Genomic DNA, 16,637 nt, shown 5'->3' with positions numbered 1-16,637 from the left:
CAAACACTATGCACACCACACACACTATACACACTATAAACACTACACACACTATACACTCTATACACACTATACACACTACACACACTACACACTATACACACTATACACATTACACCCACTATACACTATACACACTATACACACTACACACTCTATACACACTATGAACACTATACACTCTACACACATTATACACTCTATACTTACTATACACACTATACAAACTATACACACTACACACTCTATACACACTACGCACATTATACACACTATACACACTATACACTCTATATACACTATACACACTATAAACTCATAAAGAAATTAGAAAAATAAACTCAGGATTTACATTTGTTTCGAATCTAAATTCGCGGAGTACGTCTATTTGAGGACAGGGGAGCTATAAGTTACAATCTTAAAAATGATTTTTCTTACATTAATCGTTTTTTCGAAACTTTAATATAAACCAGTCAAGACCTGTATGTACGAGGAGGGGGTGGCAAGAATGTTATAATCCTGATTAAAACGATTGCATCACTTTATATATAGCTTTACTTAACTGATTTTAGTCTTTTCATGGACATACAGGGTCTATAAGAGAGAAGATAAAGCGCACAGAGAACGAAAACGAGAGCGATGAAGTCATGTAGAGAAAGAAAGAAAGGGAGAGAGAGAGAGGGGAACAAAGAGAAATTAAAAGAAAGTGATTCAGAGATCAATGCGAAAGATTACGCCTTAACTCTTGTCTTTCTCTTTATTTCACGCACACAAACTCTTTCTCTATTGTTTTATTGTTTTAATTACTTTATACCCCATTACTCAATGTACTATGTAACATTTAGCTAACGTTAGTTGAACCACAATCTAAAAATAAAATATACACAAAATTAAAAATAACTTTGATAAACCCAAAAGAAAGCCAATAGAAATAAAATCATTTGTCAATGAAGCATATTTTCCAACCAACCAGAAAAAAAAACTACAAGAATGACTTTAAGAATCGTGAGTGAACATCTATGTTGATTAATGGCCAATATGAACGCATTTGGTTTCTTTGATAAACGTCTTAATTTTCAAAAATCCTCAGAATTAAACCACGTTCTGCTCAAAATGTGCGTTTGACAACGGCATAAATCAGGTTAACAGCTTCATTCACATTTCCGTTAGGTTAAAAAAAGACTAGCCAATCAGATGAAATTGATATCTGATGTATGTCATGTAGTCAAGTGCATGCTCGTCTAGGCGTAAAACTCAGTCATCCATAGCATTTTTCTGCAAGATAGCACGATGGACGTTTCAGTTAGTAACTGAGTAACATTTGTTCACTTTATTTTTTTTTTATTTTTAACTAACATCAAATGGAAAGTACAATTAGATTTTGAAAAGGAGAATTTGGAATAAAATTAGAAAGGAATGGGATTAACAAAAAAGATATGTATAGACAGTGGCATGTAAAGGTTGCGTGATGCTCTGATTATGCTCGGGTACAGCTTGATTGTATACCCAAAAACTTGAATATAGATCCTAGTACTAAGAAATATTATAAGAAGGGGAAATAGTTGAAATATGAACGGAGTCAGGGGCTGTTTGCGTCGAAAAAGACTGATAGAAAGTAGTCGAAAGAAATTGAGAGCGAGCGAAGCCTTAATAGAGAGGGCGGGGGAGAGGTAACATGCGATACAGAATGATTGACTGAAATGGAAGGAAAATATATGGAGAGAGAGAGAGGGGGCACACGTATCCTCGATTTTGCTGATTCAACTATTTTGTAATAGCCAATATCTGCTTCAGCAAGTGCGATTCATATCTATGAACGGAAACACGGAGTCGCAAATAGACTAAGTCATTATTATCAATGAACAGTCACTGATGCCAAAGTAATATCATAGAAAACGAGGGTGCCACGAAATCGTCCAGTGGTTCGCAACTTTCGAGTTGAGCCCTCGAGACAATCTCATTAAACGCTGAACTGCTCAACACGTGATTTCTAGAGAAGGAAAAAGAACGTGCCATCCTCGGACATGTGGAGTGAGATAACAGTCTATCAAAGAAGCGACAGTGGTTGAACACGGTTCGACAAAACTTGAGCGCCGTCGGATAGGGAAAATGTTATGGTTGTAGAAGAGAAAGTGCGGTCTATAAGACTACCAAAAATGTCTCTGTTAAAATGACAGGAATGGAGAGCAGTTAATATTAAAGCGAAGAAATCTATGCATTTGTCAAAACAAAATATAGACATACGCGATGGCTAATTGGATATTTGTCACCTCATAGTCGTAGGACAGCAGAAGATAGGACATCGGGCGATTACTTTGCATAAACGAGGAACGTTACAGGCTTTTCGTTGCAAAGAATAATGTCGTTGACTGCATGCATCAATATTTAGAGACCCAACCTCAACTGACAACTCTATCAAAAATGATGTAGGCTTGATTACGCTTCTGAAGTCTTTTGCTATTGTGAGTAATGCAGCAAGGCACTGGGACTGATTCTTAAACCATTCTGAATGGCTGGTGCAACTGTACAAATAAATGATCGCAGAGAAAGTCTCAGCAGATAAGAATCGCAGTGTCACGATGCCAATCCGTTAAAGCAAAAGGAAGTCCTGCAGTGACTTCATAATAATTCGGCGTTTTTTCAATTTTCGAGCGTATCGTTGACTACAGAATATGTGAAAGTGACACGATTGTGTGAAATTAATGCAACATAATATATGATTATGTGAAATTAATGCAACATAATATATGATTATGTGAAATTAATGCAACATAATATATGATTATGTGAAATTAATGCAACATAATATATGATTATGTGAAATTAATGCAACATAATATATGATTATGTGAAATTAATGCAAAATAATATACGATTATGTGAAATTAATGCAACATAATATATGATTATGTGAAATTAATGCAACATAATATATGATTATGTGAAATTAATGCAACATAATATATGATTATGTGAAATTAATGCAACATAATATATGCAATCCATTCCGCACGGCTCTTGACAGAGATGCATGCCCAGCAGTCGAAACCGGTGAATATTGTCTTTATCGACCTAGATAGGGCCTCAACTGTGTTTTAAAAGACATCAATTTGTATATTCCATGCTGCGACCTCGTGTAGTCTTCTCGAGTGACTGATTAGTCTGCATCAAACTAGTCTAAAACTCAATTTTGATGAATTTGATGCCGACAGCGGATTGTTTGTCTAAGGACTTCACGTCATTTTTAGAGTCAGCTAAGGCTCATCGCTCTCGCCAATGTTATCCATTTTGTAATGGAACCTGTTATCAGGGACACTCCTGTACATGGATTATGTCCTGTTTCGCTCCGAGAATATATCCGACCAGTAGCAACAAGTTCAGTGCCAGCAGTACAAACGGTCACATTGTGATCTCCGGCTAAACACTAAGAATAAAGATTATTTGACCACTAAGAAAAACGAGCACGTCACTATCCAAGTTGACAGGCAGAATCTTCTACGAACGCACACTATTTAAGTATCCCAGCTCGACACCCAGCGACGACAGTAACACACGCGACGAATTTTCTGCACCGATGAATACAATGTGGCAAAAACCACCATCACTATCGGCGTTCTATGACTCTGGAAGATAAAGTCATGTGATCTAGTTTTAAAATCATTTAGAATATAATTAAGATTATTTTAAAACTGGGCCACATACATTTCAATTTTTAATCAAAATTGCGTTTCTTTTTTAGTTTTCAATATAAAAACTTGAAGAAAAAATAGACGTTGTGCCTAATTAGCTATTAATTATTAATAACTACAGATTGAAACATACATTGTCATACAGATGTAAAACAGGCTTAAATACCTGTATAAATAAATATTACTATAAATGAACATACAAATAATAATAATTTTTATTGCGAATGATTATACAAACCTGGTGGATAATATTTGGATTTTATCCTATTCATGCTTTCTTAACCTGGACTTATATATATAGATATTGGTTGAGCACTTTCAGTTGAAATAAAAATCGGTCAATTTAGCTCTTATGCGCAGGTAATCATGTAATGACTAGATCACTCTAACAGACGTTAAAAAAACATTTAAAAAATAAATGTTTAAATTTCAACATTACTCCTCACGGTTAAAGGGGGCCGAACGGATTAGGTCCTCGCTAATGAAGCCAGAGATGGTGTCTGTGGCCGGGTTCGAATCTATCGACCGGTATTAGTCGTGACACCCTGCATTGATGATTCTCGAAGGACTGAAACACTAGTGTCTGTAGGTATTTAATAATTATTATAGTAAAAAATTATACACACACACACACACACACACACATATACACTTGTGCCCGATATTATTCATACCCCTCCTTGAAAATTGAGTTTATTAGGTGTAACTTTGTAAGAATTTATTGTTTACGTCCATATTGATACATATTCTTAATAAACCTCTTCTGATCATTTTCGTCATTTTAAAATCTCGGGATACTTGTAATAAAAGAAATATACAGCTATTTATAAAATCTGCAATGTTCAAAAATAATCATACCCCCTTATTTTTTCAGTATTAATCGAGTTTCTGACTGTTTGTTTCCTGTTTGATTCTTATTTTGAATGCTTTAATACAACCTTTGATTAATTTCATTTTGTTTTTTGCATTTTTCAGAAATTAAAATGATATCAACTGAAAACCAATAAAAGAATAAAAATTATTAGAATGGGGAAGAAAAAAGAGCTTAGTAATGATCTTAGGACTAAAATTGTGAATTCACATAAGGATGGTTTAGGTTACAAGTCAATTTCCAAGAAATTTGAGGTCCCTACAGCAACAGTACAGAGCATCATTCAGAAATTCCAGAGCCACCACACAACAAACAACTTGATTGGTAGAGGAAGGAAAAGGAAACTGTCTGCTAGAGCCACCAGGGATATTGTAAGCAGTGTTAATGCAAATCCAACCACCACTACTAAGGACATTTTAGAAAATCTGGAGTCTTCTGGCATAAAAATATCAAGGCAAACATTGCAAAGGACTCTGCATGAAAATGGTCTGAAAGGAAGAAGACCAAGAAGGACTCCATTGCGCACCGGAAAACACCTTGCAGCACGTTTAAAGTTTGCTAGGACCCATGTGAATTCTTCAGAGTCCGTTTTCTCAAGTATTCTGTGGACTGACGAAACAAAAATTGAATTGTTTGGCCATATGGATGCTTCTTACGTTTGGAGGAAGAAAGGAGAAGCTTACAACCCAAAGAACACCATACCCACGGTGAAACATTGTGGTGGTAGCCTAATGTTTTGGGGCTCCTTTTCGGCTAGTGGTCCAGGTAGTTTGGTCAAGATAGATGAAACCATGAAGAAGGAGCAATATTTGGAGATACTCCAGAAAAGCATTAGACAGGATGCGGAGAAGCTCCATTTAGGACCAAACTGGGTCCTTCAACAGGATAATGATCCAAAACATACTGCCAAAATAGTCAAGAAATGGTTTGAGGATAATCAAATTAATATTTTGGAATGGCCTAGCCAGAGTCCCGACCTGAACCCTATCGAAAACCTCTGGCACATATTGAAAACTAAGGTTAAAAAGCGGAAACCTAGAAATTTCAGGGATTTGGAGAACTACTGCATTGAAGAATGGTAAAAAATCAGTGTTGATGCTTGTAAAAACCTTGTTGATAAATATCCAAAACGGTTACAGGCCGTTATTAAGAATAAAGGGCATGCTATTGACTATTAGTAAGAGAGGTATGAATAATTTTGAACTAGTGCCATTATTGTTTTTCTTTGTATACTGTTTCAAACTTGCATAATTTATTTATTTGTTGAGTTTAAATTAAATGCTTATGCTTGATTTATTGTTTGAAATCCCTTTAATATTGTCTACCTTCTGGTTTGAGCAATATTCTTATAGAAATCTCAAAGATCCGAGGGGTATGAATAATATCGGGCACAAGTGTATATATAATTTTTTACTATAATAATTATTAACCTATATATATATATATGTGTGTGTGTGTGTATATATATTTTATTGAGCTTTTACATCTGGCTGAGTTTATTTTACTTGTAAATATTAACTCTTTAATATTTATAATATATTTTAAGTTTACCATTTTGATTACCTTGGTAAACTTATTGTAATTTTTATATAAATATATATATATATATATATATATATATATATATTTCCGAAAGAATGAAACACTAGTGTCTGTAGGTATTTAATAATAATTACAATGAATAATGGTGTATATATATATATATATATATATATATATATATATATATATATAAATTATTATAGTAAATATATATATTTATATATATATATATATATATATATATATATATATATATATATATATATATACTATCATGGGTGCTCGGCGGTGCCCGGGTGTTTGGAGGTGTATGTTGAGCAAAAAAAAAGTGGTAGTAAGAAAGCAGGCTCGAACCCGTATTTCAAAGGAGGAATAAAACGGGAAAAAAGTCTGACATCTTTGCTGTTACTACCACCGCCAAACCGGAAATTACGTAGGTTTTAATTAAGGCTTGACAATCGAAACGAGAAGATGACTTTCGAAAATATCGGCGAAAAAAGCGACCCCCTGTAGCAAAGTGCCCAGTTGAAGGTGAAGATATTAATCTTTTTAACCAATTTATCGATATTTGTCGTCTGAAAGGTTTAAATTCAAAACGATACTGATCTTGTAAAAATCCGTCGCCCCTGTCGAAAGTTTTTGGCAGACAGTCAAACATATATACATGCATACATTTATATATTCTTAACTCAATTTTTCGGGCCAAACCAATTAAAAAGCTTGCCCTATCTCTGAATACACTTTATATAAAATTAAAAATGTTTAGACCAGAAATTGTCTGAGTAATTCGGTATAGACCGCAGAGGTCAACTTTTTTTTTAACTTTTGCCTCTATTATGACCCCTTAACATTTATTGTTTTGGGCTCAAATCAAGTTATTAAGTTAGATCCATGTCCAAGGAACCGATATCTAAAATTTCAAATGTTTAGACCCAAAATTGTCGCAGGAGTTTGGTAGAGTTCTCAAAAGTCAAATCGTTGAACTTAGACTCCTTTACAGCCAAATTTCTGGCCGAAAACGAATTACAAAGATTTTCCCAAATCTCAGTACCCTGTATATCAAAGACTGAAAATTGACAGAGTTATTGTGTAGGGAAACGTACACAGACAGACGCTTTCACTTGTATAGATATATAGATATAAGCTAATATATCTAACTGTTAATTTGACCATATGGTGATATATATTTAAGTAAATAAAGAAAGAATTTGAAAACAAGAAACGAATGGACGGATAAAAATGCAAGGAATAGAATAAAAACAAAAAATAAATAAATAAATAAATGAATAAAACTTGTCAGTAGGAAAATGAAGTCGCCAACAGAAAAGAAAAAAAACGACCCCAAAACTCTAAGATAGGGAAGTAGCGACGACAAGAGTATACTATTTCCTCGGATCTACGTGAAAATTTAAGCCAATAAATAACCGCCAAGTAGAAAGAATACCAACATCTTCCCACTGCCACAACTTAATTATACGAAATTGTACTTCCCCTCCTTCTCCCTCGCTCCTATTCCCTGCCTACATCAAACTTCTCTCCAAAAACACCCACTGCTCACATTCACAAAGTATGCATGACACTTTCTTCCAGAACGTTAACCACACCCAAATATCTTATAAAGCTGATGTAATTTTGATTCCCGTTTCAATATCGATTCTTTTTTTGTCTTATGGGGTGTTATCCTTCAAATGGGATTTCACTGAAACTTGTATTCACATATGTAACCAATAATGTTTATATAATAAACAGACTATATACCAGCTTTGTCCTGCATTAAGCACCCTTTAATAATCACATGAATTTCATTGGATTTACATCTAGGAAACCAATTGATAAAGCCATTATATATACATATATATATATATATATATATATATATATATTCGCTTAATTTTTTAATTACCGTATCTTTCTGTTAAGTTACATTATTGTTTCGGCTACACGGCCGTTTTTTTACCGTCTGTAGCGTCCTCAGGCTTTTACAGAAATGTTCGCTATTTTGGGATGAAAGAGTGGAAGAGTGAATGAGTTCAGGGGGAGTTGCGAGGAGGGCGGAAGAGGAAGAGAGGAAGAGAAAAAGGAGGAAAAGTGGGGGGGTTTGGTATGTCGATAATGTTTTAGTTTTGGGGTTTAAGGAACTTGTGGGGGAGGGTCTGGGAAGTTCATTTCTGGTGTGGCTGAGGGCATAGGGATACATGAGGGGAAGAGGGTGGGAGGAGGGGGAATGCTTTAAAATTCGAGTCTTAGTGTTAAAGCTTTTAGCGTCTCGTTGGTGAGGTGATTTCTTGATAAGTATGTCTTGAGCTTTTGGGTGTTCGCTTATGTTTGGCGGGGGGGGGGCTATGGTTCGGTTTATTTATTTTTAGTTTTTATTTTGTTGTTAATTTTGTTGTTTGTTGTTAATTGCTTGGAGAGGGTCAGCTAGCGGTCGCAGCCACGGGTACACACTTGCGCACGTACACAGATATATACTTAAAAGAAACGGTCACGGGTACACATACATGCCCGCCCTGGCGTGCAAATGTATCTGCATATGTGCGCCTACATGCATAGACACCTGCGTTGTTCTCGCTTGCGTCAAATTTTTTTTAAGGTGCTAAGATTGGGTGCGCGTGCGTAGGCATGGATGCGCACATACACAGATACATACATACATCGACGCCCCCGCCCCCAAGGAGGCGATTATACGGACTCATATGCGCATATTGAATCAGGCATACTAGCACCCCACACATACGTTCAAGCGCGTGCGCGCATGCAGATACCAATACTCGTGGGCACATACATCGACATATATACACAGCTGTGTATATATGTCGATGTATGTGCACATATATCGTCGATGTATGTGCACTTGTACAGCTGTGTCCTCAAACTCCCTCTGACTCTCCCTCACTTTCTCCTTGCTTAACTCTAAAGTTTCTAACTTTATCGATAACTATATATTTTCCATGACATCATACACATGTTAAAACATGTGTCTTCTTTCACGTGTTCTGGAAATGCGTGTCCAAAACTTTTTCCTTTACAAAAGGAATTTTAACCTATATTCCCAGTAACCTATATTTCCAATATGTTAAAAACATGTTTATTAAATTATCTTGTAGTTGCATTCTTTCAATTGAATTTTCATAACAGAATTGACAATGCACATTCTTTTCTTGAAACTATTTTATCTCTAAGCTAAACAATGGTTTGTTTTCACATTCCATTTGCTACTCTCTCTCGTAATCTATTTCTAAACCTAAATTACGAGGTTCGAATTTCGTCTATTCTATTTCATTATCATTTTAACTAAATCTCTCTATTTTTATACTTACATGAAAAGGGGACAACCCTTATCATGTAACACCTCTCCAAACAATTAACAGCAAAATAAAAACTAAAAATAAATAAACCAAACCATAGCCCCCCCCCGCCACCAAGCATAAGCGAACACCCAACAGCTCAAGATATACTTACCAAGAAATCACCTCACCAACGAGACGCTAAAAACTTTAACACTTAGACTCGAATTGTAAAGTATTCCCCCTCCTCCCACCCCCACATATTCCCCTTCCCCTCATGTATCCCTATGCCCTCAGCCACACCAGAAATGAACTTCCCAGACCCTCCCCCACAAGTTCCTTAAACCCCAAAACTAAAATATTATCGACATACCAAACGCCCCCAACTACCCTCCTTCTTCCCTTCCTCTCTTCCTCTTCCGCCCTCCTCGCAACTCCCCCTGACCTCATTCACTCTTCCGCTCTTTCATCCCAAAATAGCGAGCATTTCTGTAAAAGTCTGAGGACGCTACAGACGGCCAAAGAAAAAAAAACGGCCGTATAGCCAAAACAATAATGTATCTTAACAGAAAGATACGGTAATAAAAAATAAAACGCATATTTGCTCTACAACAGTATTGAGCACTTTCTTCAGTTTTTATTAATTACCATCTCCACTATATATATATATATATATATATATATATATATATATATATATATATATATATATATATATATGAGTGAGGGAGATCTATTAATATATAGCGATAAATAGATAGAGAGATCTACCAATATATATATATATATAGAGAGAGAGAGAGAGAGAGAGATGGATAGATAGAAAGAGAGAGAGAGAGGAGAAAGAGAAGGGGAGAGAGAGTGTGGAAGAAAAGGAGAGTGGCTTCAGAATGATGTAGGACGAAATAACACAATCTTTAAAATTGTCTTCGTGATTTTTCTGAGAAAAAGCAATATTGTAGTTTAAAATCGGAAAACAATTGCTGATAATGATTCGATATGGGAAATAATTCTAGATAAAACCATGAAGCAATCGAATCGAATTTAGTATTCATTCCAAGTTTTGCATCGACCAACAAGTTTGTTGGAAATTCGATCGTTACTTTGTAAATTTTTTTTCCAAAGCGAAATGCATTAATTGGTATTTGCCAATATTACTCTTGTTAATTATTGTTCCAGTGATGACGTCATGTTATCTATTCCTCAGAGAAAATTAAGTTTATAGATTGTAGTGCACATAGTACCTCAAATAACATTCGCAAGACTCATATGCATTAATGAGCATTCCTCATCCATAGAAGATTTTAGAGTTACTAAGGCAAGTAAGTGTGGAGGAAAATGCGTTAGCAACGCAACAACATTATAACTTCATTACCATTAACATGTGTGTGAATACTATCTTCCTTAATACTAATCTCATGGGGGCGGCGGCTATTCATTACAGTACACATCTGAAAATGATCTCGTGCTTACAAAAGATATTTAAAAACCATACATCTGTGTTATATAATGGAGCCTGACATAGGCAGGCTGGTAGTATTATTTAGTGCATATAGATAGAATTGACTAATTGGCCTTATTGTTTTAGTTTAAAAGTTATTCGAGTTCAAAAATCTGTCGGAGTGTGAGATTTGAAAGAGAGACAGTCTGTTATGGGGTAGCGAGGAGAACAGACCAGAGAGTCTGTCCAAATAAAGCGATGAGGAAACACAGCAGTTTGTTCCTGGAAGCGAGGAAACGCATAATGCGGTTGAAATGTAACAAAAAGTTAAATACTCCATTCCTTTAAAACGAGGAATCAGCGAGAAATTGGCGATGCATTTCCGAGCCGATTAGGAAAGTAAAATAAAACGCAACTATGTCCAAAAAAAAAGAAAAATTGCGTCTATTTATTACTGTATTATAAAGAGACACGAGGGTGCACAGCCACAAATAAGAAAAACAAATATTCCTCGTACGATATTTTATTGTAATGAACACATTTTGATAGGAGCTTGTAAACATTGCGTAGGCAGCTGGAGCGATGTCCGTCCACATGTAGATCCCAGTTTTATGTAAGAACATATAAAAGCCAGAAAGGTTGATGTACTGTAATTTGAAACGAAGTGATGAAGCTTACAAGATATATACATTATGAACAAGTAAAGAATTTAAACAAAACTTATAAACAGTTATGAGAGTATGCGAAATGTGTTTAGTTGGTGCAGAGTGACTTCACAAGGGACATATTGCGAGTTGGTGTACCACGGCGATAACTTTATGCAAGAACATGTTTTATAAAACCAAAAAAAGATGATGTGCCGTAACTTGAACCGTTGTAAATAAGTAACTAAGTATAAACATTTCTGGACTAAAACGAAGTAAATAGTTTTAAAGATTTTATAAACAGTCTATATATATATATATATATATATATATATATATATATATATATATATATATATTAGATGCATTGTTTATATATACTTGAACCGTTGTAAATAAGTAACAAAGTATAAACATTTATGGACTAAAACAAAGTTTTAAAGATTTTATAAACAATATATATATATATTATATATATATATATATATATATATATATATATATATATATATATATATATATAGCATATCAAAATAATATACCTAAGGAATTCTATAGAATCATAGACCAAAACTTTTCCCCGGATAATTAATTAAGCAAAATAATAAATAGAAACTCTGTAAAATTATCTTTCTCAACGTCCAGAAACTTAACTAACACTATAATCAGCTCCAACAATAGAAAAATCAGCAAAATAAGGAACAACAACGAACTAGCATTAAACGAAAATATACTAAACAGAAAATGTAATCGCAGAATACCTGAAAAATGTCCGTTGGATGGGAAATGTCTAACCGTGGAAATAGTGTATAAATGCGAGATAAAAACCGTCAACACTAAGAAGATATTTCTGGGAGCCATGGGAACAGTGTTTAAGAACAGATACAGAAATCACGTAGTATCATTTAAAAAGTAACCTGGGACAGAAACTAATAGAGATGGCGTAAACGACAGCAGAGGGGTGGGTACAACAATAAGCATTAGAAATAAAAACAAAAAGAAAGATATCACTGCATTAGGTGATTGGATTATGAACTTAACAGAAATAATGAAAATTTTGAATTAAAATGGTCAGTAGTGGACAGGGGGAGGAAGTGCAGCCCTGGGAAATCAAAAGGATGCAATCTATGTTTATTGGAAGCCTTCTACATTGTGAATTCCAAAGAGGAAATTTTGAATAAAAGACTTGATGCCATACAGGGATGCCTTCATAGAAATAGATTTCTGCTATCACGCCTTAAATGTAACTGAGGCATAACCTTTCTACAACAATAAGAATCATCGGATGCCAGGATTAAATTTTAATGTAGAGTTAAATAGGTAGAATTGTTACAATATAAATGAAAGATTCAAATCTAACATGCGAATATTGTTTCCTTTCTTCTTAACCAGGTAAGAAATATAAATAAAGTATATAGCTCATCTAAGAATGGTATTTTTCCCCATAACGGCGAGCATTCTTGTATTCCGTCGTAGCAGTATTAACGGTGAAATAAGTAACACCCTCTTCAAATTAATAAAACAACTTAGCAATTAAACTCGTTATTATTAAAAATTAAATTAGCAATTTGGGCGCTGTAAATTTATTTAAATATTAATTCAATTGATTTTGTCATCTGACACCCTAGTTTGGTAGAATCCATGCTGACTTACTTATTATCCTACTTCACTCCCTGGTCTAAAAAAAATTTTACCCATAAATGCAGGAGTAGACATCTTCCCATTGGAGTGAAACACACTTGGAGCCATGGGTATTTTTGCTGTCAGAATAATAATTAGAGGATATATAATATTTTATTTATTTAGACACCCAAGAATACAACGCATGAATTATATGACATGAGCAGCATAAGTGATTAATAACAGATGCAGGTTAAACCCATGCATAATAAACCAATTCTTTTAGATCAAAAACATAATTTATATGCTTAATTTTTTAAATAAGCCATCGTAGCACGTTCTGGACCTATCTGATTAAATTAATTATTAAATCATAGACGCCTTCTATAAAACATCAAACGGCCTGAATTACCTCCCTTTAACCGTTATAGGAAACAAAAATCGACCCAGTTTCAAACAAAATTAACTAGCAGTACTTAACATAATTGGATTATCTCCCTTCATAATTATCCTAAGTAACGATATAAAAACATTTTTCAAGTAGAATAACAATGAATTTTAAAACATTAAATAATAATAAATAGATTAGAACACTTCACCCGAAATGTTGTACAAGGATTTATATATATTTAATACACCCATTTTATTTATTCTCATATTCAATTAAACTTTAAACCTAAAATGGGCTTAAATCCAAGTACCAGTATAATGATAATCATTACTTGCCACTAATACGAGACTAAAACTAACCGTAACGTTTTTGCAAGATTGTTACGGCCATAATATAAATATAGAAACAAAAATTAAAAAAAAATTTTTTTATAGAAAATCAATTATTGGGAAATAAAGGAATAGCAGAATCTAATTTAGGAACCCAACGAATGGGATATATAAAAAAAATTTTTTTAATAGCTTAGGGTTCTCTGTAGAAACTTCTCATGACTCTGTTCTTAAATAAGGGTACGAAAATTAGGCGATATATCAATATCTAAATGGGCTTTTCCGTAACCACAGCCAAGGTAAATGTTTCTCGCATGCTTTTCCTGTTAGGGATTTTTCCCCTTTTTCTTTTTCTTCAAAAAATGCTCCATTGTAAAAAGTGTGTTTATTCATAAAGTCTGAAGAAATGCTGGTTTTTGAAAATTTTCAAACGATATAATGCTTTAAATTGTCGAACTGGACATTGAAACAATTGTAACGTAAAATGAAATACACTTTGTGTTGCCATCAACACCTTGTTTTGAAGTCTTAATTTTGCATACACAGTATATTAATGCTCAATTATGAAATGTGATAATTTTGTAGCTTACTCCTTAAGTCAACCATTTTTGCTTAAAACCCATTGGTATATGAAAATTTATTTAATTACACGAACTAAGTATATTACATATAAGTATATATATATATATATATATATATATATATATATAGTGCCGGCAAAAAGAAAGTCCGCACTTGTAATTTTTACAAAAACTGCAAATTTAAGCTAAATTTAATGTAACTGTTTAAACAACCTATACTTCATGTGATTCGCCTTTTATTCCTCTATAATTTTACCTGTTCATATTTGACTTTTAATTAAAATATTCTAGTGTTCACGTCAATTTAAAAATATAACTTCAAATTGAGGAGGCAAAAAGAAAGTCCACAGCAACAAATTCGCTTAAAACCAGCTTAAATTATCGCCCCTAAATCAGTTTAAAATATCCTCCAGCAGGCAACAAAGCATTTCTAATCATGATTGTTGTTGTTCCAGGTTTTACAACGTAACATTTATTCCATATGCAACGACTTTCTTTTAGTGATCGCCAGGAGCTCATTAATCTCCACCTTTCTGGTTTATCCATTTGAGAAATCAGTCACAGATTGAAATGTGATCAGAAAACGGTACGAAAAATTGTACAAAAGCACCAAAACACCAGCAGTGTCCATGATGCCCTTAAATCTGGTTATACTACTAACAGGGAAGACAATGCTATCAAGATCCGCAGTCTAAGAAACAGATTTGAAACGGCTCCCCAAATCCAAGAACAGTGCCATCTTGTTAAAAAGTGCTCTCTTTCTACTGCCAAGAACAGATTAAAGAAACTTTATTTGCAAGGATATGTTTTAAGACGCAAGCCAAGGATTTCTGTAACGAACAGAAAGCGCCGTATGGACGTCGTCAGATGCAATGAAGATCACCACTCTTCATATTGGTCAAAAGTGCTTTTTAGCAACGAAATACGTTCAATAGGCTAGACAGTGATGGTCAGCAGTACGTCCATTCGAGGAAAGACAAAGAATTCAATAGTAGGTGCTCAGTTTTAATGCTGCAAGATGGTGGAGGTTCAGTTTTATTGTAGGGCATTATTAATACCAATGGTCCAGAGCCTATAGTTCGCTTGCAAGGTCGAAGTAATTCGACCAAGTACATAAATATATTGACTGAACATTTTCTACCCTACTTTAGTTGGAATTTAGATGATAATCTCATCTTCATGCAGGATAATGCTCCCATTCACACAGCTGGAAATGCCAAGAGGTTCCTGGAAGAGCATGATATTCCGTGATTCGTTTGGCCTGCACAATCTTCAGGCTTCAATCCTATCGAAAACGTGTGGCATTACATCAAGCAACAGCTACGCAATGATAAAATTTCAAATTTGGAAGAACTTTGGACAAAAATTAAAGAAAAGTGAGATGTCCTTTCCACGGAGTATTGCTACAGTCTAATTTAAGGAATTCCCAAAAGATTGCAGGCTGTCAAATTGAAGAAGGGCTATACTACTAAATATTTACTAGTTCATTGTGTTCCTGTTGTATTTGTGATACATTAATGTCCTAAAGTTACATTTAAATAACAATTTTCCACTGTGCAGATTTACTTTTTGCCTCCTCAATTTGAAGTTATTTTTTTTAAATAACGCGAACACTAGAATATTTCAATTAAAAGTTAAATATGAACAGGTAAAATTATAGAAGAATAAAAGGCTAATTAAATGAGGTATAGTTTGTTTGTTTAAACAAACTATACCTCATTTGATTGGCCTTTTATTCTTCTATAATTTTTACATTAAATTTAGCTTAAATTTGCAGTTTTTGAAAAAATTACAAATGCGGACTTTCTTTTTGTCGCCTGTATATATATCACACTAAAATTGCAACTAGAGTTATGGAAGCTATGTTATTTGTTTTATGGATGAGATTATCTTTTTACTAAGTTGGAACCTATTACCCTCCATTCCAAGTAGGGTACTGTAAAAAAAGAAAGGAAAATCCATTTATGTTCGTTTTAAACATTTTACTATATATACATTTTACTATATATACATTTTACTATATATACATTTTTACTATATATACATTTTTACTATATATACATTTTACTATATATACATTTTACTATATATACATTTTACTATATATACATTTTACTATATATACATTTTACTATATATACATTTTACTATATAAACATTTTACTATATATACATTTTACTATATATACATTTTACTATATATACATTTTACTATATATACATTTTACTATATATACATTTT

The sequence above is a fragment of the Euprymna scolopes genome, chromosome 37 (genome assembly GCF_053919585.1).
Source record: "Euprymna scolopes isolate OS-2025 chromosome 37, ASM5391958v1, whole genome shotgun sequence".
Classification (NCBI taxonomy): domain Eukaryota; kingdom Metazoa; phylum Mollusca; class Cephalopoda; order Sepiida; family Sepiolidae; genus Euprymna; species Euprymna scolopes.
The sequence above is the reverse complement of the archived record's forward strand: the minus strand, read 5'-3'. Positions refer to the sequence as shown.